Source organism: Eulemur rufifrons, chromosome 8 (genome assembly GCF_041146395.1).
Source record: "Eulemur rufifrons isolate Redbay chromosome 8, OSU_ERuf_1, whole genome shotgun sequence".
Taxonomy (NCBI): domain Eukaryota; kingdom Metazoa; phylum Chordata; class Mammalia; order Primates; family Lemuridae; genus Eulemur; species Eulemur rufifrons.
The window spans coordinates 110,930,997-110,958,240 of record NC_090990.1 but is presented as its reverse complement, the minus strand read 5'-3'; the positions used below and the strand labels follow the sequence as shown (position 1 = coordinate 110,958,240).

At 37.6% G+C, this 27,244-nt stretch overlaps 1 protein-coding gene across 6 annotated transcripts in view; it reads right to left on the bottom strand.

The window, feature by feature from the left end:
* The window catches only part of CSDE1 (cold shock domain containing E1), a 38,375-nt gene extending 22,766 nt beyond the window's left edge, over nt 1-15,609 (bottom strand). For 4 of the 6 annotated variants that reach the window (XM_069480797.1, XM_069480798.1, XM_069480799.1 and 1 more), the window contains exons 1-2: nt 15,550-15,609; nt 6,783-7,173 (exon numbers count right to left, since the gene is read on the bottom strand). The gene's annotated coding sequence lies outside the window, so the exon portion shown is untranslated. The remainder of the gene's footprint in view (nt 1-6,782; nt 7,174-15,549) is intronic. The other 2 variants (XM_069480800.1, XM_069480802.1) reach the window with 1 other exon arrangement.
* Nucleotides 15,610-27,244: the final 11,635 nt, after the last annotated feature.

The following is a 27,244-nucleotide window of genomic DNA, read 5'->3' as shown; positions in this document are numbered from 1 at the left end:
CCAAGGTGGGAGAATCACTTGAGCTCAGGACTTTGAGACCAGCCCCATCAAGAGTGAGACCCTGTCTCTACCAAAAATTGAAAAAATGAGTCTGGCATGGTGCATGCCTGTAGTCCCAGGTACTCAGGAGGCTGAGGCAAGAGGATTGCTTGAGCCCAGGAGTTTGAGGTTGCAGCGAGCTGTGATGATGCCACTGCACTCTATCTAACTGGGGTGACCAAGCAAGACTCTGTCTGAAAACAACAACCCCCCCTCATAATATGGACTTATATTAACACTACATGTATGTTGTCCCTGAGATACTATTCACGACAGTTTAGTTTTAAAAAATTGCTTAAAAACTAAGCATCCAGAACAGTATTTCTAGTGAGAATAGAACATTTCTGCACTGTTAACAGGTGAACTCTTTTTATAATATTGCTCATTTTATCTTTATCCTCTTTATTTGTATCACCACGTTTTACAATGCAAATGCAGTATAATCACACAATTTATAAGTATATACACATATTGACAATACATGTTTTGAAAGCAACATGATAAAACTAATTTGAGGACCATTATTCTAGATCACTATGATCATGACTTTCGAATCGTGCTTCTTTCATGTTTAAACTGTAGTTATTGCTATATAAATAAGAATACAATAATATCATATATAGGCCAGAAAGCTGCAAAAAATCCCATTAAGTCTCCAGTCCTGCCACACATCTCAGCAGGCAGGAGGTATGAATCCTGTTTTCCTCACCTAAAGGGAAAATGGACCAGAATCAGAAGGGATCACAGATAGCATTTTCTTTTAAGACTCTAAATTGTTCTCCAACAAGGGTGCTGAATTTAAACTGTATTACTCGAGTCTCACCTCACCTCTAAACGCACACTAAAACAGAGTTGAAATCGACCTTTTCCCTTCTCCCAGAATGTATGCTTACTTGAGCTCTCTTTCCCTATCCTTTATCCATTAGGAAGGAGCTTTTCCCCCCCATAGGGAAAACATATACCAATTCAAACAACTTTAGATAAGACAGTGTGTTAATACTTTTCAAAGAATTCAAAATAATTCAGTTAAACTATATTTTTATGGCATTGTAAATTATTTCTCAACCAGCACCACCAAAAAACTTTTCAGTAAAAAAGTACCTTAGGTAAATTCACACCTAACAGGCACAATGCACATTTTCTGGGTGAGGGGCACATTTAGAACATTGACTCAAACTGTACAAAAGCAATACACGTAACCAAAACATTTGTACTTCCATAATATTCTGGGGAAAAAAAGTACCATTAAGCAAAATGGAAGTTATCACAAAAACAATTATATAAAACAAGATCAATGGAAGGAGACAGCTCAACAAATCCCTGTTTAGAAAGACACCAAAAAAGAGGGCGCTGGTGGTAGGAACCAGTATGTAAATGTTATTTGGCTTTTTTTTAAATGGCGGATAAAACCTGCACAATTTAGTCGCTTGCTTCACAGTATATAAAAAATGCATTCCAGATGGATTGAATTAAGTGCTTTAAAAATATTAAAAAAAACACCCACACGTGTATATTTACAAAATCTTTGGAGGGAGGATTTTCTAGGTTTGAAATCAATTGAAAAAACTGCAAAGGATAAATATTTGATTATACAAAAAGCACAAGCTTTGATATTCAAAACCTAAGGGAAAACATGTAAAGAATCCAGGCAAAGTAGTAGAATTAAATTACCAGAATATAAGCTTCTTGAGGGGCAGGGCCATTGTTCAAAGCTAAATCCCTACAGTCTACGTAAAACAGTGCCTGGCACAAAGTAGGTACTCATTTGTTAAATAATTGAAAGCTACTAAGACAAATGAGCAAGTAAATTATTCTTGAAGACCATTCACTAAACACAAAATTTTTACAACATTAAACATGAAAAACTTCAATTCTGACAATAATCAAAAAACCCAGATAAAGTAAATTAATATTATTCATATACCAAACTAGCAAAGACAGGATTGAAAAATACTGAGAAAGTGGGCTAAGAAAAACACACTCATATACTTAACTGGTACAACCTTTCTGAAATGCAGTTTAGCGACATTATCAAAATATGGAGATATTTTCCTTAATGCCACGGCAGGAAACCTCTCCTTGGGAAATGTGAAATGTGGACAAGGCTTTACGCACAAGTATGTTCAGAAATTTGTTGATAAATTCCCAGAAACAATCCAGTCTAACACTTTATGATTCAAGAAGTCATAGTAATTTATAGAATGCTGTGTAGTCTCATAGAAAGGATATGTGAAAATGTTTATGCTGTAATATGAAATGAGAAATAAAAAAGATATCTGTATCAAACGATTTCAAGTGTATTTAAATATCAGAAAACCTAATGTAATGCTCACGGATGAGAAAACAACTAGGTGTCTCTTAAGGACACAGAGCTAAAAATGGGAAATATGGGAAGAGAATCCAGTTCTGACTCCATGGCTCACATTCTTAACCACTGCCTTATTCATTTAACCAGAACTTAGGCACCCACAATGCATCGGGGCAACATTAATCTAGGTTCTACTCACATAGTGAATACAACAGACAAAAATCCCTAATCTCATGAAGTTCAGACTTTCTACCCTATTCTATGTATTTGCATTTAAAACAGAAAGTCATTATTAACAAAATTACTTCTCATTTAGAAAAAGCAGAACTACAATCTCATGTCAAACTTAAACTTCACTTCTAAGAAATCAACTAAAGTTCCCTGAACAACATAAAAGTAGAAGTCAAAAGATTGGCATTTAGTCCTGATTCTCATGTATTTTTAACTTCTCTGGTATTGCTTTCTAAAACGTAAAGTGGGAGTCTCAAGTTCTCTTAAAAAAAAAAAAAAATAGAAATTCTATGCTTTATAATTTCTTACAACATCTGAGTTGTTTGTTCCCTAATCTAGTCTGCTTGGCTTCTACTGACAAGGAATTATCTTGGAAAAGGTAGCTTATTTCAACCAGCTTTCGAAAACCACTGTTTATTTTCAATCTAAACATATCTTCCCTTCACTTACACTGTTACTTTCAGTTTTCTGAACGCAACCATTTTTCATACTAATTGTTGTTTTCTAAATAGGTTCTAAATAATTATTCACTAAAACTCATCTCATTACTATTCTTATTGTACCCCCAACCAATGGAGAGCAATGAGTGATTAATGTCTCTTGATTCGACAGACTGATGTTTTAGTAACTTTGTGTAACTAAAAGAAGTCCCCATGTCATTTCCTAACAAACCACATTAGTGAAATCAGGTTTTCACCTTTCAGTACTACTACGATCAATTTGTTCCTAAATAACAAACTATAACCTAATGCTTTTAAAATCCGTTCTGTTGGTTAACCTGGTATTCTAACTTATAAAGATTAATTTTAAATTATTAGGCCTTGTATCACCTATCTTTTAATCATTCTTTCAGGGTTGTTGGGACAGTTAAATGAGTTGCTTCACATAAAAAGCCTAGCACATAGGTACTCATAGAAGTACTTACTGGATCTTGCAAAAAACAACACAGGCCAAGGATAGAATCTGGCAGCATACACCTGAAGACATCTCTAATATCAGTCTGTTCAGTCAATACCTTTTAATAGATTATATCTAGCCCACATTTCTCCATACTGACCATTATGCTATCATGAGATTCTGCCAAATGTCCTTATGGAAAAGTCATGTTTTTTATTCACTGGCTCTTGGATTTTTGCCAAGGATGGACAGCAAGCTCAACAGTTCCCACAACAGACTTTGAAAAATTAGGACATTCACAGTTCCTGATCATATGTCTCCATTTAGTTAACTACTAACACATCCCTAAGCAATTAGCAATTAACCCTATTATTTTCTCACTCACCTGAGGCTTCAGTTTTCTTTTTTTTTTTACCATGCTTTCCAGTATAAGAATTATCTTCAGCAGAAAAAAAGCTGAAAGCACACAGGGATTTCCTAGTTTTACTTTCCTTTTGTCACCCTTAGACTGTCTTAATCAAATTACTCACTAAATAACCCGTATCTATTTTCACATACCAAACAAACTTTTTATAACCTTTATTCCTTCTTGCCGTTGTAGGGCTAATTCTACTCTTCCATCTATATATTCATTCCTAATTTTTTTTTTTTTTTTTTTTGAGACAGGGTCTTGCTTTGTTGCCTTGGCTGGAGTGCAGTGGTGTCATCACAGCTCAATGCAGCCTCAAACTCCTGGGCTCAAGTGATCCCCCTGCCTCAGCCTCCGGAGTAGCTAGGACTGTAGGCATGCACATGCCAACACGCCCTGCTAGTTTTTGTATATTTTTTGTAGAGACAGGGTCTTGCAATGTTGCTCACACTGGTCTTGAACTCCTGGCCTCAAGTGGTACTCCCACCTCAACCTCCAAATGTGCTAGGATTATAGGCGTGAGTCATCACCCCCACCCTCATTCCTAATTATGTACTATTTTGATTTTTACAAAAATCCCTTTTAAAATCTAAGGTTCTATTGCATTGTCAATGCCATTTCCTTAGCTGAACTCCCTTTTCGCTGGATATTTCACAACCATACAATCAGAGCATGTTTTACTGTCAATCTCCATCCCAATTCTGGGTTATCTGTTTGTAAATATATGTAACTTAAATTTTTAGACAGCTGTGGGTACATATGGGTATATTACTATACATTAAAAATATGCTTCTGCGCTTAGAGAAAAACAATGTTCATGTAGCAAACTAATGTTCAAAACACAAAGAGTAGGCTAAACAAAAGACACTTCTACTTTAAATCTATTTCTATTATTTATGTCAATGAAATAAAATGGAAGCCTTAGTGTCTAGTCTTGTACCCTTTTTAACCATAAACATAAAACTATACAGTATCAATTTGCATTATCTTCCTCATCTAACAGAATCGATCATGGTTTAAAATTATTTTTTAAAGATCAGATGAGATAGGAATAAACAAATAGAAAAGGTAAATGTTACAATTACCTTAAAATTGAATAACTGAGTGTTTCTGAAACACAGATAATTTAAATTAATCAGTATTACTGGTAGTTTTCAGTTAAAGAATAATTCTGGGCCACAGTACGGTCGTCAACACTATTATACAATCCTTCAATAAATTGGAAATAAAGGCTTAAATGCTTTTTGAAATGGTGAAGCTTTTATAAGTGAACCTATTTTCATTCTTCATTCTATTTGACCTCTGCAGCATTTTAGAAAAGGTTTACCACCAACTTCTTGAAATTATCTTCTTTGTTACTTCTTCCTGACATCTATTTCTTTGAACGTTCTCTTCATTGGTGCTTCTTCCTTTATTACCTACAAACTGACTGACTCCTTTCTGAATTCCTTTATTTCTACTCATTTTAGAAAATCTGGAAACTAAAGATTAAAAAGAAAAATTGCTCTGCATAATCCTACCCCTAAAGGTAACCACTGTTTAAATATTCCATACTAGCATATTTTCAACTTCAGATTACTATGTGATGAACACAACAGATTTCCACAATGTATTTTAATTTCAGTGAGTTCCTACCCAAACTTCCCTATTCCTATGAACAGAGGTTTCTACCTTGGAAAACTAGATAGAGACAGTCTGTTCTCTTCAGGCTTACCTTCACATTCAACTGGTCTCCAAGTCCTCACTTCTACTATTAGCATACCTAGTATCTACCTTTTTCTCCACCTGTACCCTAGCTTTTATCTCCCTTATGCTCTATATCCATTTTGTAATAGCTTTTCCCATCCTCAGCCTATCCCTCAAAAGGGTCACCATTTGTCTTTTAAAGATACACTTCTGAATGTAATATTACTTTAAAATCTGAAGCAATAAAGCTATTTTACTTTTGGAGAAATAAAATTCATTGAGTCCTTGCTCATAAACATCAATGGCTCTCCTATATATAAAGTAAAAAATATTGGGCTCTCTAGAATCTGATTCCAGCAACTCTCCTTTTCGTTACTCTCCCCACCCAACAAAACTATATTGTCTGTTCATGATGGACTTATTTCAATATATACCATGTACTTTCAAGTCTCCCTGACTCTACTAAATGTCACCTCTATACTTCCTTCAAGGACTCTTCTCCCTCCTAAAGTGCTACTCACCTTCAAAAATCCCTTATGTGTAGGCTTTCTTTACCATTTTCCTTCCCTTCAAGGGAACTGCTCCTTCAGTTATATTCTTAGCACTTTATGAATACCTCTTTCAGCTTATATTAAAACTATGATATTTTCTAATAAATTGTTCTAAACTCCAATTCCATTAATATCTTACTCATTATTTTATTTCAGCACTAGTAATGCCTAACAATACAGTAAGCATGTCAACCATCCATACATAAATATGCACTGTATGCCAGCCAGTGGCAAAAATATAGGTACTGGATATAAAGCAAGGTTCTTCCCTCAAGAATCTAACACTGGAGAGGGCAGTACCAAATATCACCTAGGTTTCAAAGATCCCTGTACAAAGACTGCAATGGGTATTCCTACCTGACACCTTAGTTTCTAAACAGTACAGATGAAGCTTCTCTTTCTAGGAGACCAACAAATCAAAAGAGATCAGCATGTATTAATATAATACTATATGAAAAATCCCAGTTTTGGTAATAAATATTGTCCCTGTTTAACAAGAGACAATAACTTAATCTAGTGTCGATAGTTTCATACTATATAGTTAAGAACAGAGAAGTTGTTTTCTGAATACCTTTAGAAGAGAACAGATTAAGATTTTATAATCACGAAATCCAGAATTATAGAATTGATTCTTAACAATAATAAGGAACTACAAACATACCTCGCAGTGATAACCAAATATTGCACTTTCAGTAGTATTTGCTGATTCTTCTTTTTCAGCACACGTTTCAAAGGATGAAAGTTGCTAGTATTAAAAAAAAAAAGAGCGAGAGAAAATGATCTACCAAGCTAATAAAGAATACAACTGCTGCTGCACCGGGCAATCTCACAGTACAGCACTGAAGAAAACAAAGACTACTAGCAGCGTTGGGAAGTGCTCTTTCAAAGCTGTTGAGTAGGCACAAACTTCTTGTTTCAGATCAAGTGTTGTGTCTTCAACTTAAGTGTAACTCTTCTTTGGTCTTGTTGGTTGTTACGAGGTTTGTTCCTTGCCTGATCTGAACTTGAAGCAGCAGTTTCAGGTGGTAAAGTCTGTTCTGTTACACTTCATACTAGAGATAAAAAAAAATGAAGACATTAAGTATAACATATATAAAAGAATCAGGGATTGAGGGTGGGAAGAAAGACAAACTCATTAATTTGGAATCACTAGTCAAGCAAGGAATATGCAGGAAACTTGGAAGCACATTCACTTGCTGTCATCTGAGCACTCAAGTACTAACAACTACCTCCTTTGGTATCACACAACCAAATTTTTCCATAGTCCTTACCAACCTCCCACCCCCAAATAAGCTCAAAGTTACACAGCACATTTAATGGAATACAAACATTTTACAAGCACTGTGTCAGATTTTGTGGAAAATATAAGTTTCTGCTGCCAGGGTGTTTACAATCTTACTGAGAAGAGTTATACATGGAGAAAAACAAGAATACAGGACAAAATGCCAAAAATTAATTTGTTCAAACTAATATCTGGGTATCTACTATATCACATACTATACTAGAAATACTAATTATTGTTTATTCGCCACTGTATGTGCATCAAAGCAACATGGTGAACACAGAGAAGACTTTTAAGGGGTGGAATTTAAACCGAACCTGGAAAATTAGGCAGAATTTTAGACGAAAACAGCTTAGTATTCTAGGTATGAACTGTCACATAAGCCAGAATATGCCACCAAATTCTAAGTTCGTTGAGAGCAGGGACCATGTATTATATGATTTTCCAAGCCTGGCTTCAAGTGAAGTTTTCTGCATGAATGACTGTGGCAACAAGTGTAGCTTGTTGTTTCAGAGGATACCGATAGGCTAGCCTGGCTAAAACAGAGGTCCGAGTTAAAGTGAAATGGGATATGTGGTGTGACAGGTGTAGTGGAGCCAGATTATGAAGCATTTCAACTTGATGTAACAGGAAACATAGAACCTTAGTCTTTGATCAAAGTAGTATTAAGTCCTGAAATCCTATGGGAGATGACATAGTGAAGGAAATAAATCTCATTTGAGCTGTTATAGTAAATAGATGAGAAATGTCTATATAATGGAAAATATATATATATTTATAAATATCAATGCTTTATATTAGCTGTAAAATAAATGATCATTTTGCACTGACTCAAATGTTAGCAAAATGGTGCTCTTAACTAAAATGATTTATATGGGGAGAAGAAAAAGGTGGACATGCTGATAGACGGATATTTGAAAAACATCAGAAATAAGGACTATCAAGTGAAAGAGGTCAGAGCTGGTGAACAGCTTAGACTAGAAGAGCTCAATTCCAATCACTGATACTAGTCAATATACCATGGACAAGTTATTTAACCTCTGTAGGTTTGTTTACTCATATGCAAGATGAAAACTCAGTAACAGCTAAGCTGGCCATTCTCTATATCTAACATCCCATGATTTTATATTGTTACTTCAAATATCAATCAAATGTTACACTTGTCTGATCTTTCAACTTTATTTAGATCATTCTATTACCCAGACTAGTTACGTCTTACAGCACCAGTTTTCAAATCACTTGGGAAGCATTAAAAAATACTTATGCCAGCTAGGCATAGTGGCTCACACCTGTAATCCTACGCTCTGGGAGGCCAAGGTTAGAGGACTGCTTGAGGCCAGGAGTTCAAGACCAGCCTGAGCAAGGAGAAGAACCATGTCTCCCTCCCCCACAATCTCTACAAAAATAGAAAAACTTATCAGGCATAGTGGCATGCGCCTGTAGTCCCAGCTACTTGAGAGGCTGAGGCAGAAGAATCGCTTGAGCCTAGGAATTTGAGGTTGCAGTGAGCTGGGATGATGCCACTGCAGTCTACCCTGAGCGAGACTCTGTTAGACAACCACCACAACCTTACGTCCAGTCCCCACTCAGAGTAACATAACCGGCTTGAGGTACAGCTACTTCTTTAATATGCCAATTCTTCCCTCTCCATCTCCACACCCAATGTTACAAACTGTATTAATATTTCCTTCAAGGTATCTTTTGTATCCATCTGTTGTCCTAAAAGACATATTTTAGCCCAGGTATCTAATACAGTCACCAATTTCCAGTGTTCACCCTTTCCATTTTCTGTCACATAACACTACCAGACTGATGCTAATAAAAATTCCAATTTCACCTCATTTCCCCTGTCTAAAATCTTTAGTTATTTTTCCAGCATCCTAGATGGGAGCTTCTTAATCTTGGCTACCCACCCAACGCTAATACCTCAGCAACCTTAAAAAAATCCCACAAACAGAGATTTTAAATTTAACTACATTATAGGTTAGGTCCCAGGCATTGGTATATTTTTTAAATCCTACTACCCCTGAAGATGTTCAATGTCTTGCAGCCAGGGTTAAGAATCACTATTCAAGGTGTCTCTATTCTACCTTTCCAGCTTTACTTTCAACTGCTTTCCATTTCTTCTAGATATGCCCACTCCTTTCCCTAATACTTAAATACAGCTTTTGGGAGATTGCTGAATTCTAGCCTTCTTTGCTCATATGGGTATTCCCCCCCCCCACAAAAAAATAATAATTTTTCTATCTTCAAGGTGACAAAAAAGCCTTTCTTTCTTTTTTTTTTTTTTTGAGACAGAGTCTCACTTTGTTGCCCAGGCTAGAGTGAGTGCCGTGGCGTCAGCCTCGCTCACAGCAACCTCAAACTCCTGGGCTCAAGCGATCCTCCTGCCTCAGCCTCCCGAGTAGCTGGGACTACAGGCATGCGCCACTATGCCCGGCTAATTTTTCTATATATATATTTTTAGTTGTCCATATAATTTCTTTCTATTTTTAGTAGAGACGGGGTCTCGCTCTTGCTCAGGCTGGTCTCGAACCCCTGACCTTGAGCGATCCACCTGCCTTGGCCTCCCAGAGTGCTAGGATTACAGGCGTGAGCCACCTCGCCCGGCCAAAAAAGCCTTCCTTGACCATTCTAGCAGCCGCTCATTACCTTCTTAATTTCCACTAAGTGGGGCATTAGCATTCACTGCCTGCATCAATCCTTTTGGCATCAAATCATTTCTGTGCTTTGTTCACTTCACGTTTATGTATCTTGTTCCTTAAGTTTATTTCTTTATGACAGTCCCCTTTAGGACTTAACTCAGTGCTCCTATAGAAACAACCACAGCAGAAACTAATATAGTAAAAAGTTGTTAATCCATAATATGTAAAAAGGACACCACAATTCAAGTGCAGATAGTTCTACCAATTTTAACTGTATAAAGGGCTTACTTATCCAATCAAGAAGTAACAGCATCTTCTTTTAGAAATACAGACTTTGTTGGCCGGGCGCGGTGGCTCACGCCTGTAATCCTAGCACTCTGGGAGGCCGAGGTGGGTGGATCCTTTGAGCTCAGGAGTTCGAGACCAGCCTGAGCAAGAGCGAGACCCCATCTCTACTAAAAATAGAAAGAAATTATATGGACAGCTAAAAATATATATAGAAAAAATTAGCCGGGCATGGTGGCGCATGCCTGTAGTCCCAGCTACTCGGGAGGCTGAGGCAGGAGGATCGCTTGAGCCCAGGAGTTTGAGGTTGCTGTGAGCTAGGCTGATGCCACGGCACTCACTCTAGCCTGGGCAACAGAGTGAGACTCTGTCTCAAAAAAAAAAAAAAAAAAAAGAAATACAGACTTTGTGTAATCGTTTTACCTTAATAACTTAGGTCTATTTATGAACCCAAGGAACTCAGGATTAAGGACAAGGGTATGTGTATGGGGAAAAACAACTTATCTTGAAAAACTTTAACTGGATTAACTCAATCTAGGGTGTATTAAATTAAGAACTGTCAAGCTTGTCTTGCGGTTAACACAATTATGAGACATCCAGAATCTAAAATATGGAGTATTGCAGGGCCAGTCTTGGGTACTGGTGAGGCCCTTATAAGGATCTAGTAAAGCTCAAACAAACCTACCAACAATCATGAATAATTGAGAGTGGCTGAATTAATATCTTCTCAGCTATGAGATTTCTATAGTGAACTGAATGTTTTCCAATCAAATTAACACTCACTGAAGGACTTCAAGGTTCTGATCAGGCATTTTAATAAAATTGGTTATCCACTCAAGTCAGGATTAACATTCACTGGTGGTACTGACAACTTCTTTTGCCATAACTCTTCTGCAGTTAGGAGCATTTCCCCTCATCTCCCCAAAAACCAGAAACTTAAGTCATATGAAACACAGGGTAACTAATCAAAAAACTAGGCAACAATTTAAACACGGATCCAAGAGACTCCTGACTGCAAAGTAATCAACTCCTTTTTTCCTTTGCTCAGCATGAAAACAGTGTCATTATTATCAATTATTATGTTGTTTCGGGAGTTAAAGCTAATTCCTTTACTTGAACTGAATCCAAATGGTTATTCCCTACATCACTTGTCTTAAAATTATTACCACCTGTTTTATTATTTACTGCCTCAGCTCACTGCTTTATCTATCTCAAAGGCCTAGAAGAAGCCAGGCACACTGTAGGCACTAAATTAATACTAATACATGTTAAACTAATATATTTATGTGGTAAGTAAACCATCTAAAATGTATAACACTGTCTAGTGTTATCATTTTGACAAATTATTTTCAAAGTATGTACAGCACTCACTTGGGGGAGAATGTTAATCAAAGGCTAAACTAGTTGATAAAAATATCCCCACCTAACTTCTCTAGGAGAGTACCTTCTTCCCTTAAGAGGAAAAACAAAGACCCAAATGGGTAGCTCAGGACTGAAAAGGTTCTCTATTGTCTGACATTTCACAGAATTCCATACTTAAATAATTTTTCAATGGGGGGGAAAAAGTTGATTATGAATAATATTCTTGCCTTAACTTCACAGTTTATATTTCTTGGTACATTAACTTCAGTTCAAGAACAGCACATTTGCTATAACTTGTATAACAGAAGTGTCTAACAGGTTTTAATGCACTTTTATTTTGGGATCTAAGGTAAATGATAAAGTGTAATTAACCAATTTAAAACAATTTAAGTCATCACATGTTGAATGCAAATAAAAGAAAATCAAACTATCTTTTTTGTACATGCTTAGCAGTAACAGTTGTGCTAGGCTGTTAATTACCTGAACAGCTACTGAGATATTTAAAATTATCTATCACTTAAGTGCTTACAGAAACACTAAATACTTCGAAGTAGGACAAATGCCAGTGTGAGAAGATGATAAAAAATGCTTCAGACACATCAGAGAACAACACAGACCAGCAGTGTCCAACAGAAATATTGTAGGGTAAGCCACATATATAATTTACATTTTCTATTTTTTTCCTCTTTTTGTTTTTTATTTTTTGTTACTACTCAGCACACCAAGTAAACATTTTCTAGGAACCATAGTCAAAAGAACAGATGAAATTAATTTTAATTAAATGTCTTACTTAACTGATTATATCCAAAATATTATCACTGTCCACAGGTAATCAATGTAAAAAACTGACATTTTTACATTCCTGGAAATCCTATGTAGTTTTATTAAACAATTACAGCACATTTCAATTCAGACTAGTCACATTTCAAGTGCACAATAGCCACATGTAGCTAAAAAGTAGGCAATATCTAGCATAGACCTGGCCATAGCAGAATCTTATAGTTACTAAATTGGAGAAGGAAAAGTGCAAATAACTAACTGGTTACGTACTGGCTGCAGCTGCAAACAAATGGATGGCCTACATGTGCAATGTGAGGAAACTGCTGATCAATTTGTTTTCAACTACACACTGATGTTTTACCTCAGCATAAAAGGAGATGTTAGATATAAGAAAAGCTTTGTTTTTAACTAGGTACTCACACATGCCAAGTGGGAAACATTCTAATATAAAGACAAAGGAATTTTTAAAATCCTGAATGGGCAGAAGGGATTTAACCACAAGTCATTCTCAACACAGCAGTTTCACCACTTAAGACAGTCTAGCTATCAAACCTTACAAAATAGAACTATAATCTTTCTAGCTGTAATGTTATATTATGGAAAATTCTGAAAGTTTTAACAGCTCTCCATAAGACAGTTTGAGCCCAAGGTTTCAAAGTGGTTTCCTCTTCGTTTTTTGAAAAGTCAAAGCTAAGAAAGCACATCAATTCTGTTTAACAAGATTTTTACTTCGCTTTGTAATACAGTCATAAAATTTAACTCCTCAAAAATCTGTCCAAAAGGAATCTCCACGTTTCAACTATTCTGTTGAAAGTATGGCTCTCTTACAATGGGAATGTACTTAACGTCACTGAATCATACACTTAAAAAATGTTAAAATAGTCAATTTTACGTTATGTATATTTTAGCACAATTTAAAATAAAAAAGGATGGACGGACACCATGTGTTTTTTATATGGAGGGTAGGGAAAATGGGTGAGATAAAGCATGACTGCATGTCATCTTTCAGTCTCAATTTTCATTTGCTAGGAATTTACCAGAATTTTCAACCACGCTCTTTAAAGGTCACACTTGTTAAGTCAGAACTTATTTACAAAAAAGGAAAACCTATCTTCTGTGCCTCAAATACTTTACTTTTCAACTCAGCTGCTATAAATACTCATCTCGATGGTAAACATCCAGAGCAGCTGCAAAACCACTCAAACTACCACCATCTTTTTATCTCATCCTAGGGCTAAAAAGAAACAAGTCTGAATATTTATCTAGGCTTTAGGACTCAGATACATGCCTATTCAAGTATATAAACTCCCTCCTTAACCCACACCAAAGATACTCATTATTGGTTAGTACCAAAAGAACAGTAAGAGATGTATTATATTGCCCCTCAATGTAATATTGAGAATGTCTGCCTTCTAGTAACTCGAAAATTACTCAGCGTTTTGATATAGAATAGCTTCTATTAGTGGGTTGTATTTGGGAATTACGGTTTTAATACCTTGACTGCCACACTAGAAAATAAAAATTTTTCCTTGGGGTCATGGTGTTTTATTATGAAAATAGAATAAAAACTTCGAAAACAAAATGATCCCTTCTAATTTACCGAAAAATTTGTTATTTTTTTATTGTTTTCTGTTTGTGAGTTATATACAATTTGAAAAACAGTTCTCTCGGCTCACAAGGTGAAGAGATGTGTGAATTACATATGCTTCACGAGGCCCAGGGCTCAAAACTAGCTTGAGTTAAATACAACGCAGATGGCAGTTAATGTGTTAAACATTAGGTTGGTAGCTCTGACAGAAAATTGCTAATTCATACCAGCCTGATAAAAATTTAAGTCTCTCAAAAGAAACAGATGTAATTACCACCGCTCCTTTGAACATCCCCTCTCTTCCCTAACTGTTTAAAAACACCACATTCTTTCACTCATATAAGGTGCAAAATGAGAAAATTAGCCCCCAAATTTTTTTTTCCTTTGGCATATTGAAGCCTGTTTAGGGACTGTTCCGGCCTCACCCGTAAGCAGCCATCTGGGCGTCTAAGGAAAAATGTTAAAGCAAAAGAACCATGGCACTACCATCTCATATTGATAAAACATAAGATGGTAAAAACGGAGAACATGTCTCTGACTGAAGACTCTAAAAAAACTAACCCTACATAGAATGACGAAGCCTAGCCGTTCATTGCACAATGTGAGCCAGCCGCTTGCACCATGAGAGCCAGAGGAGGTGGCAGGGAGGACACCGAGTTCTCACAGCGCACGCCCTTTCCCTAAGATAGAGGGGTGAGAGCCACACGCCTAAACGATTAGGAGCTGGTTCCCTTTCTCGAGAAGCTGAAGGGTGGCGAGAGAGCAAGGTTGAGTGTTGAGACCTAGCTCTAGACGACTGGAAGTAAGGATGCCAATACTGCCGCGCTACTGTGCCAGATGTAGCTAAGGAAAGGAGATGTCTCTAAGCACTTCCCCTATAAGGAGAGGGGTCTCAGTCCATACACAAAGAAGGCGCCACTGCCGCACTGCGCTCTGGTACTCGTAGTCAGATCCCCAAGCAGTTGACAGCCAGGAAACTATAGGGTCCAGAGTCACAGTAGGCCCCTCTCCTCTGTCTCTGGCTCTTCCAGCCTCACACAAAGGACCGCGCCACCACCCCCTCGCCCCGCCCGCCGGGACTTGTAGTTCCCGTTTCCCCCGCCAAGCCGCAAAGGAGGAAGCGGCCAGACTACAGCTCCCAGCAGCCTCCGCGTCCGAGCCCCGCACCCTCTGCCTCCATCTTGGCTGCGGTCGGAGCCTCCATTTTCGCTCCCTCCCCCCACTTTAGTCACCACCACCACTACCACCGCGCGCCCCGCTGGTCTCAACTCCTCGCTTCAGTCTGCGGCCTGACGTGAGGCCCAGACGGTTGAACAGGGGACGGATGAAAAAGCCCGAGGTAGGGACTCAGGGTGCGATCTTCCCTATCCGGAGCTCTGGGGGTGCCCACCTTGACTCAGAAGTCTTTCCCGTTAGTCTTGGTCTTCTCATCCGCCCTTAGCTTGGCCTCTTGCTACCCCCATTTGGACCCTGAGGTCGTACTCACCCCAACAGCTCAGCGCCCCCTCTCCAGCGCCGCCATAAGCAGCACGGCCCGGTACGTAGGAATAAATCTCGCTTCTCTCGCGAGAGTTCCGGGCTCCGAGCGCGTGCACGGGAAGGGGAGGGGAGTATACTCCTAATACGCTTGCGCAGCGGGGCTGAGTGACGCCAATCAGGCGCTGCGCTTAACCACAACCAAGATGGTGGCTATGTTCTTCATTCCCTCCCGGGTGTGCTGCGGGAAAAGAATTCTCGATGTTTGCTGACTCTGCTGAGACGCTAGGGGTGGGGTGCGTTTGGCTGTAGGCGTCTCTAGTCTTTGCAAGTGTGAATATGCTTTAGGCAGCGAGACTGGGGTAAACCAGAAATGAGGGCGAACAATTCTGAGGGTATATCCAGGAATGTCATAAAAATAATTTCTTTTCCCAGCAATAATCCAGAAGTCCTCAAACCTCAATTTCTTCTCACTCACAGTGCGAGCATTCTTTCATACGTCTACTAAATTAGACTGAAATTTCATTAGTATAAAGTCAGGTTTTTAGCAATGTAATTGGGAAATCTAAGTGAGACATTTGTCTTCCACAAATGAAATAGCTTGCAACAGATGGACAAGAGTCAGCAGAGCTGCATAATCACTAACAAAAAACAAAACACCCCACGGTGGCTCACACCTGTAATCCTAGCACTCTGGGAGGCTGAGGCGGGAGGATCGCTCAAGGTCAGGAGTTAGAGACCAGCCTGAGCAAGAGCAAGACCCCGTTTCTACTGAAAATAGAAAAATTAGCTGGACAACTAAAATATGTACAAAACATTAGCTGGGCATGGTGGCGCGTACTTCTAGTCCCAGCTACTGGGGAGGCTGAGGCAGTAGGATTGCTTGAGCCCAGGAGTTTGAGGTTGCTGTGAGCTAGGCTGACGCTACGGCACTCACTCTAGCCCAGGCAACACAATGAGACTCTGTCTCAAAAAAACAACAACAACAAAAAAACCCCCAAATTCCTTCAACTGACCTTTCTGGTTACCAGAAGATATTCGTAGTAATACCAGGTCATCAAAGAGGCTGAATCGGTAATTAAAAGGTTGTAATCAGGGCAAAGGAATGATTCATCCAATGGAGGAAGAGAAAAGGAGGGAAATAGTTAATTCTGGCCACCGTAAATTTCAATGGATTATTTCCTATCAAAAAATAGAGCATGCTTCTCTGGTGAAAGGAATGCTTTTCACAGATTCAGTGGCTCTCTCATATGACAATATTGGATAAATAATACACACTTTCCTGAGAACTCTCCCACTTTTCGCTTTCAATACATTTATTCGGCGTCCCATATGTGTAATCCTTAGGAAGCATACAGTTGTAAAGAAAAACAGACGTGGTCCTGTCCTCAAGGAACTTTCAGTCTAGTATCATTAAATGATCTCAAAAACAAATCTAAACATACACATTGGAGTAAGTGCAATGAAGGAAAGATGCACAGAATAAAGATAGTATATAACCTCCTATTCTGAGCAAATCACCTAGAATTCTATGAGAAGGCAGTATCCTGTTTTTGTTCAAAAATTTTCTCTCCACCTCTGTTGCTGTTGGTCCAGTCCCATGCATACCACCTATCAAACAATAGAGCGTGCTCCTCTGGTGACAGGAAAGCAAAGCTGCCTCTTTGCTCTCTTTGATGCCTTCCCACGCTTTCCTAAGCACAGACAGTTGCTTCATTTTCAATGCTTTCATTGCTCACTCTATTGTAATTATTAGTTTTTACTAGCTAGTGTGAGGATAGAGCCTCTGACATTCATCTTTGCAACCCTGTTTTCTGACAATGCCCAGCCTAGACGACTCTTAAAAGCCTATTGGGGCTGAGCGCGGTGGCTCACGCCTGTAATCCTAGCACTCTGGGAGGCAGAGGCGGTAGGATTACTCGAGGTCAGGAGTTCGAGACCAGCCTGAGCAAGAGCGAGACCCCGTCTCTACTATAAATAGAAAGAAATTATCTGGACAACTAATATATATATAGAAAAAATTAGCCGGACATGGTGGCACATGCCTGCAGTCCCAGCTACCCGGGAGGCTGAGGCAGAAGGATTGCTTGAGCCCAGGAGTTTGAGGTTGCTGTGAGCTAGGCTGACACCACGGCACTCTAGCCCAGGCAACACAGTGAGACTCTGTCCCCCCCCCCCCCCAAAAAAAAGCTTATTGAATGAATAGCACTGGACAACAGTATGGGAAATTGTTAGAAATTGGAATGTTCTGCTGGGAAAGTACAGCATGTAAATATTTCAAACCAACTGGTTTGTTTCCTGGGCCCAGTACGTAAATTGAGATCCCTCCTTCCCTCAATACATCAAGTCTGAATATTCTAATCTAATGTTACAGAAAAACTGCCCTAGGCTCTTGCACTAGATACAAGGTCATATGAAGCTGGGCTAAAAGTAGCATTAGATCTAAGAGCACACATTCTCAAATTTCAGAGCAATGGGAAATGTAAAAAATAATAGTCTCACTAAATTATATTAATACAATTCCTGTTAATAAGAAAGGATAAAATCTTGATTTCTGCCATTAGTCTTAGCTTCTAAAGATCATCTTAAATCATATGATCATTTCATCATACTCATTCTGAATATATCCCAATTGCCTTTAAATTCCTCTTTAATCCAAAATTAGTATCAAGTTACATTTAGCACAAAATGCAAATGTGTATAAACTCAGAAATATACATTTTAGCTTCTAATGCATTAAAGAAAGTAACAGGTGGACTTACTTAAAATCACTAGTTAAAATGATTTACTTTTACTACAAGTACAACCCATAAATAGAGGTAAATTCCATTTTTAGAAGACCACTACATTTTAAGGCAATGATTTTTTTAGATGAATTTTGAAGTCAAATAAAAAACTGAAAAATGTAGTTATCATTTTATTTTTTTTAAACCAAAGTTAAAGCAGAAACTTGTGAAATCACTTGGAAAACCATCTCCTGTATAACAGGGTAGTCATGGATTTTGGGAAGATCATCTATTTAGGAACAACCATCAGGAAAAAAAATTGGATACGTTATTTTTGATTATTTATCATAAACAAATAGACAATGAAATTGATTATGGTTGTGTGTTTTTCCTCTACAATTATAAATAAGCACATTATCTCTGGAATCTATTTGAGAATCAAAAGTAAGCATCTCTTACATTCTGTTTTTTAATTTAAGGAGTTTATTTGAGCAGACTGATTAATGAATTGGGCAACTCCAGACCTCATGGGGTTGGAAGCTCTCCCCTTAGATGTTTATAAGGTTTTCTTGAGCAGTGGTGGATGAGATTTTGTCAGTTATTTGTCAAATGGGGAAAATCAGGTCAAAGTACAGCTTTTGAAAAATTCTAAATAAGGCTAAATTCAGTCAAGACTTTAAGGACTGATTTTATTCTAACATTATGTACTTCCTATTTAGAAAAGTTAGAGGACCTTCTTTTATAAAAATTGTGGTAATAGTGGATGGTAAAAGGGTCCACATTCAAGGTTTCAGAACAGAAAAATACATCTAAAGTAAAAATTTTCATAAAGAATTATTATTTTGGTAAGAATTAATGTAAATAATTAACATTTGGTCTTGGAGCCCTATAATTCAAAACCTTTTATTCCTTAACAAGCCCCCAAACAGTTAAAAGGCATTACATACATAAGAATAATATAACATTAATGTAATAAAATACTACAAAGGCTTTAGATAATGCTCCCCTTTAGAATGTCAACATTGCACTTGGTGGAAGAGTTGTGTGAACATGCTAAGCTGCTGCACCAAAAGTAATCAGTATAACATTGTAGTTCTGGAAGTTAGTTTAGCCAGAGGGAAAGGTGGAGCAAAAGAATATTTTTGATTTAAACTCATTCCTGATGAAAAACAATTGTACTTAGAATAAAATCCAAACTCTTTTACCATGGTCTATAAGACCTTAAATCATGTAGTCCCCACTTAATTCTTTAAATCACTGGTTCCTCCAACATTGCAAATTTTTTTTTCTTTTTTTTTCTTTCAGCATATTATAGGGGTACAAAAGTTTAGGTTACATATATTGCCCTTGCGCCCCGCCCCCCCCAAGTCAGAGCTTCAAGCATTTCAAGCATGTCAATCTCCCAGACGGTGTGCATCGCACTTATTACACCATTGCAAATTTGTTCCTACTTCAAGACCCATGAATTTACTGTTGTGTCTGCCTGGAATGCATCTTCCCCAAATCATCACATATCTGACACTTTCTCATCATTCAGCTTTCAGCTCAAATGTTACTGACTTATAAAGACATTTTCTAAAGTAAAAGTATCCACTAGAACCATCATTCTCAATAATATTAGCTTGTTTTACTGTCTTCATTACAGGTATTGCTATCTAAAATTAACATATTAATGAATTTAATTGTTTATTGCTTATCTTCCTGAACTATAGCATAAGGTTCAATTCCATTTGGTTCATCATTGTATGCCCAAAACTTGGGACGGTGACTTACATATGCAGTAAATACTTAACAAATACTCACTGAATGAGTGAATTACACTTATTTTTTTGAATCCAAGGCAGTATTGATTATATGATACATCATTACTTATGGACTACATGAAAGTAAGAAAGTATGTTGCTATTTTCAGTATGACAAAATACTTTCATTATTAGAATTTTTGTATTATTAAAAGGGCTATGCTATGTTATACTTATTTAGACAGATTTTTGTCATTTGTTCCTCTTGTATGTATATAAAGTAAAAAAAATAAGGAAAATAAATTTGCTAAGATATTGCTCAAACTTCTTCACAAAGTCTAACCCTTCTAAATCTCTCTCTCTTTTTTTTTTTTTTTTTGAGACAGAGTCCCACTCTGTTGCCCAGGGCTAGAGTGCTGTGGCATCAGCCTAGCTCACAGCAACCTCAAACTCTTGAGCTCAAGTGATCCTCCTGCCTCAGCCTCCCGAGTAGCTGGGACTACAGGCATGCACCACCATGCCCGGCTAATTTTTTCTATATATTTTTAGTTGTCCGGTTAATTTCTTTCTATTTATAGTAGAGACGGGATCTCGCTCTTGCTCAGGCTGGTCTCCAACTCCTGACCTTGAGCGATCCTCCCGCCTCGGCCTCCCAGAGTGCTAGGATTACAGGTGTGAGCCACTGCGCCTGTCCTAAATCTCTTTTTTTTAGTAATAAATTTAATTGTATTTTAAAAATTCTGTTCATCAGAAGACAGCATAAAAAAGTTAAAAAAAATCAACAGACTAGGAGACTATATATTTTTAACATATAAAACAGTGTATTGGTATTATGAATATATAACAAATACATATTAATAAGAAAAAGCCAAACAAAAGGAAAATGAAAGACTTGAATGACTATATTAAAAAACAAACAAACAACTCTCCAGGCAAATAAACACTTGAAATTATGTTTAGCCTCATTAGTAATCAGGTGACTGCATTTTTTTGTTTGTTTGTTTGTTTGAGATTTTAGACTTATGTAAGAGTTTGAAAAATAGTACAGAAAGTTCCCATAAATCCTTCACCCAGCTTCCCCCATGTTAACCTAACTATAGAACAATTTTCAAAACTAGAAAATTAACCTTGACACAATACTACTTAAACTACAAAAATTTGGGTTTCACCAGCTTTTCCTTTATGTCCATTTTCTCTTCCAGGATCAAATCTAGGATCCCACACTGCATTTAGTTGTTGTCTCCCTAGTCTTCATTCTATGATGGTTTTCTTAGTGTCTCCTTGTCTTTCATGACTGTAATGCTTTGAAACAGTATCATTTATTTTGAAACATTTCTCAATTTGGTTTTGTCTGATGTTCTCCATTGGTTAGATTGAGGTTATGCATTATTTGGAAGAACACTAGCGGTGATGTACCCTTCTCATTGCATCATATCAGGTGGTATATGATGTTGAAATGTATTATTAGTGATGTTTACCCTAATCAGTTGGTGTCTGCAGGATTCTCCATTGTAAAATTATTTTTTCCCTTTGTAATTACTAAATATTGGGAGTAGATACTTTAGTATTGTACTAGAGTCAATAGTGTCCTCCCTAAATTTATGTCTATCCAGAACCTTAGAAGGTGACCTTATTTGGAAATAGGGTCTTTGCAGATAAAATCAAGTTAAGAAGTCATATTAGAGTAGGCCCCAACCCAATGAGTAGTGTCCATAGAAGAGGGAATTTGGGACACACATGAGAGACATACAGGGAGAATGCCATGCAAAGACAGAGATGGGAGTGATGCATCTTGATGTCAAGGAACGACAAGAATTGTCAGCAACCCTGGAAGCTGGAGAGGGGTGGAGAACACATTCTCAGAGCCTTCAGAAGGAACCAACACCTTGATTTCAGACTTCTAGCTCCAGAACTATGAGACAATAAATTTCTGTTATTTTAAGCCACCCAGTTTGTAGTAATTTGTTATGGCAACCCTAGAAAACTAATACAAAGACTATATAAATATCCTGTTTCTGTTTAAACTTTAGTTCATTAATTTTAGCATCCATTGGTGGATCTTGCTGGATCTCTTTTTGGCTCAAATTTCACGCAGAATTATTTTGAGGCCGCCAAGAACATTGGTAATGCAGTATTTCCTCAAAGAGCACTTGTTTCCAGGATTTTATTCCAAGCTGGCAAAAGCCATTGTGGTAGGTAGAATTCCACAATGCCCACAAAGATTCCCACTGCCTGGTGTACATACCTTGTATCATCCCCTCGAGCATCGGTGGGGCATGTAGATATGAAAGGATGTCATTCATATCAAAAGGATTACTATAGATGTAACTAAGATCTCTAATCAGTTGGGTTAATCAGGAGGGAGATTATTCTGGTTGGGCCTGACCTAGTCAGGTGTGTTCTTAAAAGGGAGTCTAGAGGTGGGAGACAAGTAAAGTTAGAGAGATGATTTCTTGTTAGCCTTGAAGACAGTCTCTATGAGATTTACAGCTGCAAGGAAATGGATTTTGCCAATAACCATGTGGCTTGGGAAAGAGCCTAGAGCCTCAGAGGGGATGCTGGCCTCAGCTGACACCTTGATTTCAGCCTTGTGAGACCCTTAGAAAAGAACTCATGGCCGGGCACGGTGGCTCACGCCTGTAATCCTAGCACTCTGGGAGGCCGAGGTGGGTGGATCGCTCGAGGTCAGGAGTTCGAGACCAGCCTGAGCAAGAGCAAAGCAAGACCCCGTCTCTACTAAAAATAGAAAGAAATGATCTGGCCAACTAAAAATATATATATAAAAAAAAAAAAAATTAGCCGGGCATGGTGGCGCATGCCTGTAGTCCCAGCTACTGGGGAGGCTGAGGCAGTAGGATTGCTTAAGCCCAGGAGTTTGAGGTTGCTGTGAGCTAGGGTGATGCCACGGCACTCACTCTAGCCCGGGCAACAGAGCAAGACTCTGTCTCAAAAAAAAAAAAAAAAAAAAAGAACTCATTTCAGCCCTGCATGGACTTATGACCTACAGAATTGTGAAATAGTAACTGGGTGTTGCTCTAAACTGCTAAATTTGTGGTAATTTGTTATACAGCAATAGAAAACTATTACAGCCGTACTCCAAATTTTTATGCTGGCACTCTTGATCAGAAGGTATCAATAGAAAATTCACAGAAACAGCCAAAACCTATATTCCTTTCGCAAATGGTCCTTGGTTTGTTGACGGAAATATCGAGATTGCCTTTGTCCAGTCATCCACCAGGAGTGCAAACCAATTTTGCATATCCTTACAATCAACATCATAACCCCTACCTGTGTTAAGACATATCCCAATTTCAGAGATGTTAAAATATAAAATAAAAATGAATCTTAGGATCAATAACATACAGAAATCAACCCATTAATCCCATATATATTTCTAGGAGGCTAGATGAAATGTTGAATGAAGTTGTAGTTAATCAAAGCTCTGAAGGCTCTGCCTGTAGCATTCTTGGAGAGTGACAAAACAAAAAGCATCATCTGGCCAGGTGTGGTAGCTCAAGCCTGTAATCCCAGCACTTTGGGAGGCCGAGGTGGGAGGATCACTTGAGACCAGCCTGGGTAACATGGTGAGACCCCATGTCTACAAAACATAAATTAGCCAGGGGTGGTGGTACGTGCCTGTAGTCTCAGCCATTTGGGAGGCTGAGGTGGGAGGATTACTTGAGTCCTGGAGCCTGGAGGTGGAGGCTGCAGTGAGCTATGATCATGCTACACCCCAGCTTGGGAGACAAGAGTGAGACTCTGTCTTTAACTGTTTTTTTTTTTTCTTTTTTTAAAAAGCAGTATCTGCTTCCCATTATAAACATTGATGGATAATGCTCTTTAATACTCCTTAATTCATTCTGAAAGTTGCCATGAGGTATACCATTGAAATAACTGCAAATATGAAATATGACTGCTTATAGTTAAATGTGTTTAATATAAATGAAGTAGATAGAATTGAAAATTAGTAAGTCAGATATAAGCAAAGATTTTTAAAAAATGTATTTTATTATGTATGTATTCTTAATATATAATTATACAATAAAATATACATCAATGAAAATGAATGAATGACATCTATAATACAACAAATGTTAGAAAAATGTTGAGTGGAAAAAAGTCACTCAATCTTAGAAACACGTTGAGTGAAAAAACCAAATCCCTAGACCACCCACAGTATGATATCCTTTTTCAAAAGTTCAGAGGAACAAAACTAAAAAATAAGTCACTTTAGGGATACATATGTACTTTAGGTCTTTTACATGTGATAAAGCTATTAAAAAGAGAGGGTGGAAAAAGATAGGAGAGGAACTTCAATAAATGCAAAGTACTGGTAATGTTATAATTCTTAGGTAATGAGTTATTATGTTTGATTATTTGCATGCCACATTTATCCTTTTATGTGTCAAATATTACATTAAAATAAGTGCAAAATTATGTATAAAGTGTTGATAAAATGTATCTATGCATGGTTGTTTTTAAAACTATGCTTATTTTATCAGTCAGGGTTTTTGATAGGCAAGTCAGGTTAATTTTAACAAAAAATGATTTTATTAAAAGTAATTCTCACAATCTCTAGGATAGCCAGGGAACCAGAATTAGAGGCTACACAGTGTCTAATGACATCTGAGAATTGCTTCAGTGAAGACCCAACTTGTCTCCACTGTTGGGCAGACACTGCAGCTTACACCACTGACTTTGCCAATTCTGGAAACTGAATGTTGTCACTAAACAAATCACTTCTGCTGGTTCTCTGTCGATCTGAATGCAGTAGCTAATGTTGTTGGTCAGCATCTTCAAAGGATTCTGCATGGTTCCCTGTATTTTTGTATCATTAACTTTAAAGTTTAAGGCAGATGTTATCTTCCATAGCTGCAAAGGAGGCTGAGAAAACATGTATCTGGCACTTACAAATTCTTTAGGAGGGAGGAAGGCTCTGCTTCATTAGTTGAGAGATTCGCTACACACACGAGTTAGGATACTGGGCAGACATAAAAGAAATGACAGATGTCTGCTATAGCCCATTGCTATTCAACATCGACACACTCATGGAGTTAATACTACTTACACTTGTTAAAGCCAATATTCAAGGAAAAAGGACTTGACAGTATAACATTCAGACACTGTTATTTGCTTTCTCAATTTTCTCTCTTTGCTAACAGAATACTGATTTTATTGGGGCAGCTATGTACCTAGCCTCCTTTGCAGCTAGCAGTGGCCATTTAACTGGTCAGGCAAATAAGGCAAAGGGAAATCTGTTTGGAATTTCTGAGAAAGCTTTGCTTTTCCTCATAAATGGGGATATAGATAGCTGGCACAGACCATTTCCTGTTTTTTTTTTTTTTCCTGCCTTTAACATGGGCATGCCATCTAGCTGAGCAGCAACCTTCTAGCAACCACAAGTAAATAGTATGAAGGATGAAAGCCTACGTGGTAGGGAGACAGATTTGAAAGACAGAACCACACCCTTTCCTGTATGTAGCAAGGACCACTGATTAAACATTATTCCTTTCAGTTGCATGTACACATACTCTCAGCTACTCAATTCTAGAAAACATATATCTCATTTGTTAAGACTCCATTTATTGAATTCATGATATTTTTCTAATATATGAGGTGTGGTGTTTCTTTTGCACTACTAATAAAAACATTTTGTTAATCAAGAACCACTTGAACACTGAGCAGTATACAACAATTAAAGGCATCTTTAGTGGTTAAGAATGTGTTTCAGAGCCTTCCTGGGTTTGAATTATGGTTCCAGTTTGGACAAATAACAACTTCCTTGTACTTGAGTATCTGTAAAATGAGGTACAGTTGAAACGGAGATTATATAATACAGTACCTGACACATAGTAAAGCACTCAACAGATGGTAGCCCTTATTGGCAATACCATCCATACTTGGCTTTTGTGGCACCAAGGTTTTTTAGCTCTCCTCTTACCCACTGCTATCTCTATTGGATTCTCAAGTTTAAATAGTCCCTCTTTTGTAACCTATGATACTTATATTAATCACTCTGCATTATAATTATAGACATACTTGCTTGTTTCCCTTTCCAGGCTTTTTTTTGGAAATAGTGTCAACACCTTTTTCCCCCTACTTTTCTATTCATAACTGCTTAATGAAGCGCTTGGCATGTAGACTAGACATTCTTTAGGAATTATCTGGGATGATTATTAAAATACAAATTCCTGGACCCCATCCCTAAATTTTGATTTCAGTAGGTCAGTGAACCACATTTTGAGGGACACTGAAACAGACCTTCGGTGTTCAAACTGAACTGTACATAAGGTATTAATATAAGCATTATGCATAAGTTCTGATGTAGTTAATAACTTACTAGAATAAGGTACCATTTGTAGAGTTACGTGGCTGAATATACTGTGCTAATTACAAATTATTTATGAAATCCTTGTCGTGACTACTTGACAAGGGTGCTATTTATACATGTGGAAAAAAAAAAACCCTCTGCACATCCTAACAATTATTCATTATTGACTAAACGTAGCTAATCTCCAAATGAGGTTTTTATTTAAAAAGATAATTTTGAACTAAGGTTTTACAAACCAGTCAAGTTGCTCCATCCACTACAAAAGAAACTTTAATAACCACTCATAGTGAACAGCATTCCTTGCCCACTCTACTTTTTAACTACACATTATCTTCATAGCATTAACACCAGCCAGAATATATATTAATTATCTAGAGCACTGAAAGCTCTTTCAACTCACACTTCAAGTTTTTGATTTCCTGGGGGGAAATGTTAACATTGAAGATTTATGCTGATACCTGAGATGTAAAGAACTTTATAAACAGCTCTAAAAGAACACAAGGCAGATAAAGGGACACCATATTATACCTTAATGGGCCATTTGATTACTTTTATCATTTTTACTGACACCCGACCACGGCAGGTTTGGCCATGGCTGACAAATGGTATAGGGTACCTGCCTCCTGAATGGACTTATGCGGTGACTTAGGGCATATTTCAAGGCAAATGGATGGGCTATTAGTTTACTTACTCCTGGGAAATGAAATTAAAAATGCTAACACTTTGGGGTGAAGTGTGTTTCAAATTCTATACGGGACATCAAATAGAAATTTGACAAATTCTATAATGACACATACCTATTCATTAATGCCCTTACTACAGGCAAAGTCCATTGGTATTACTTGGATCAGATGCTTAGGACATCTTAGAGGCATTTTGTTGTTTTAACTGGACTTAGTTCTTTAT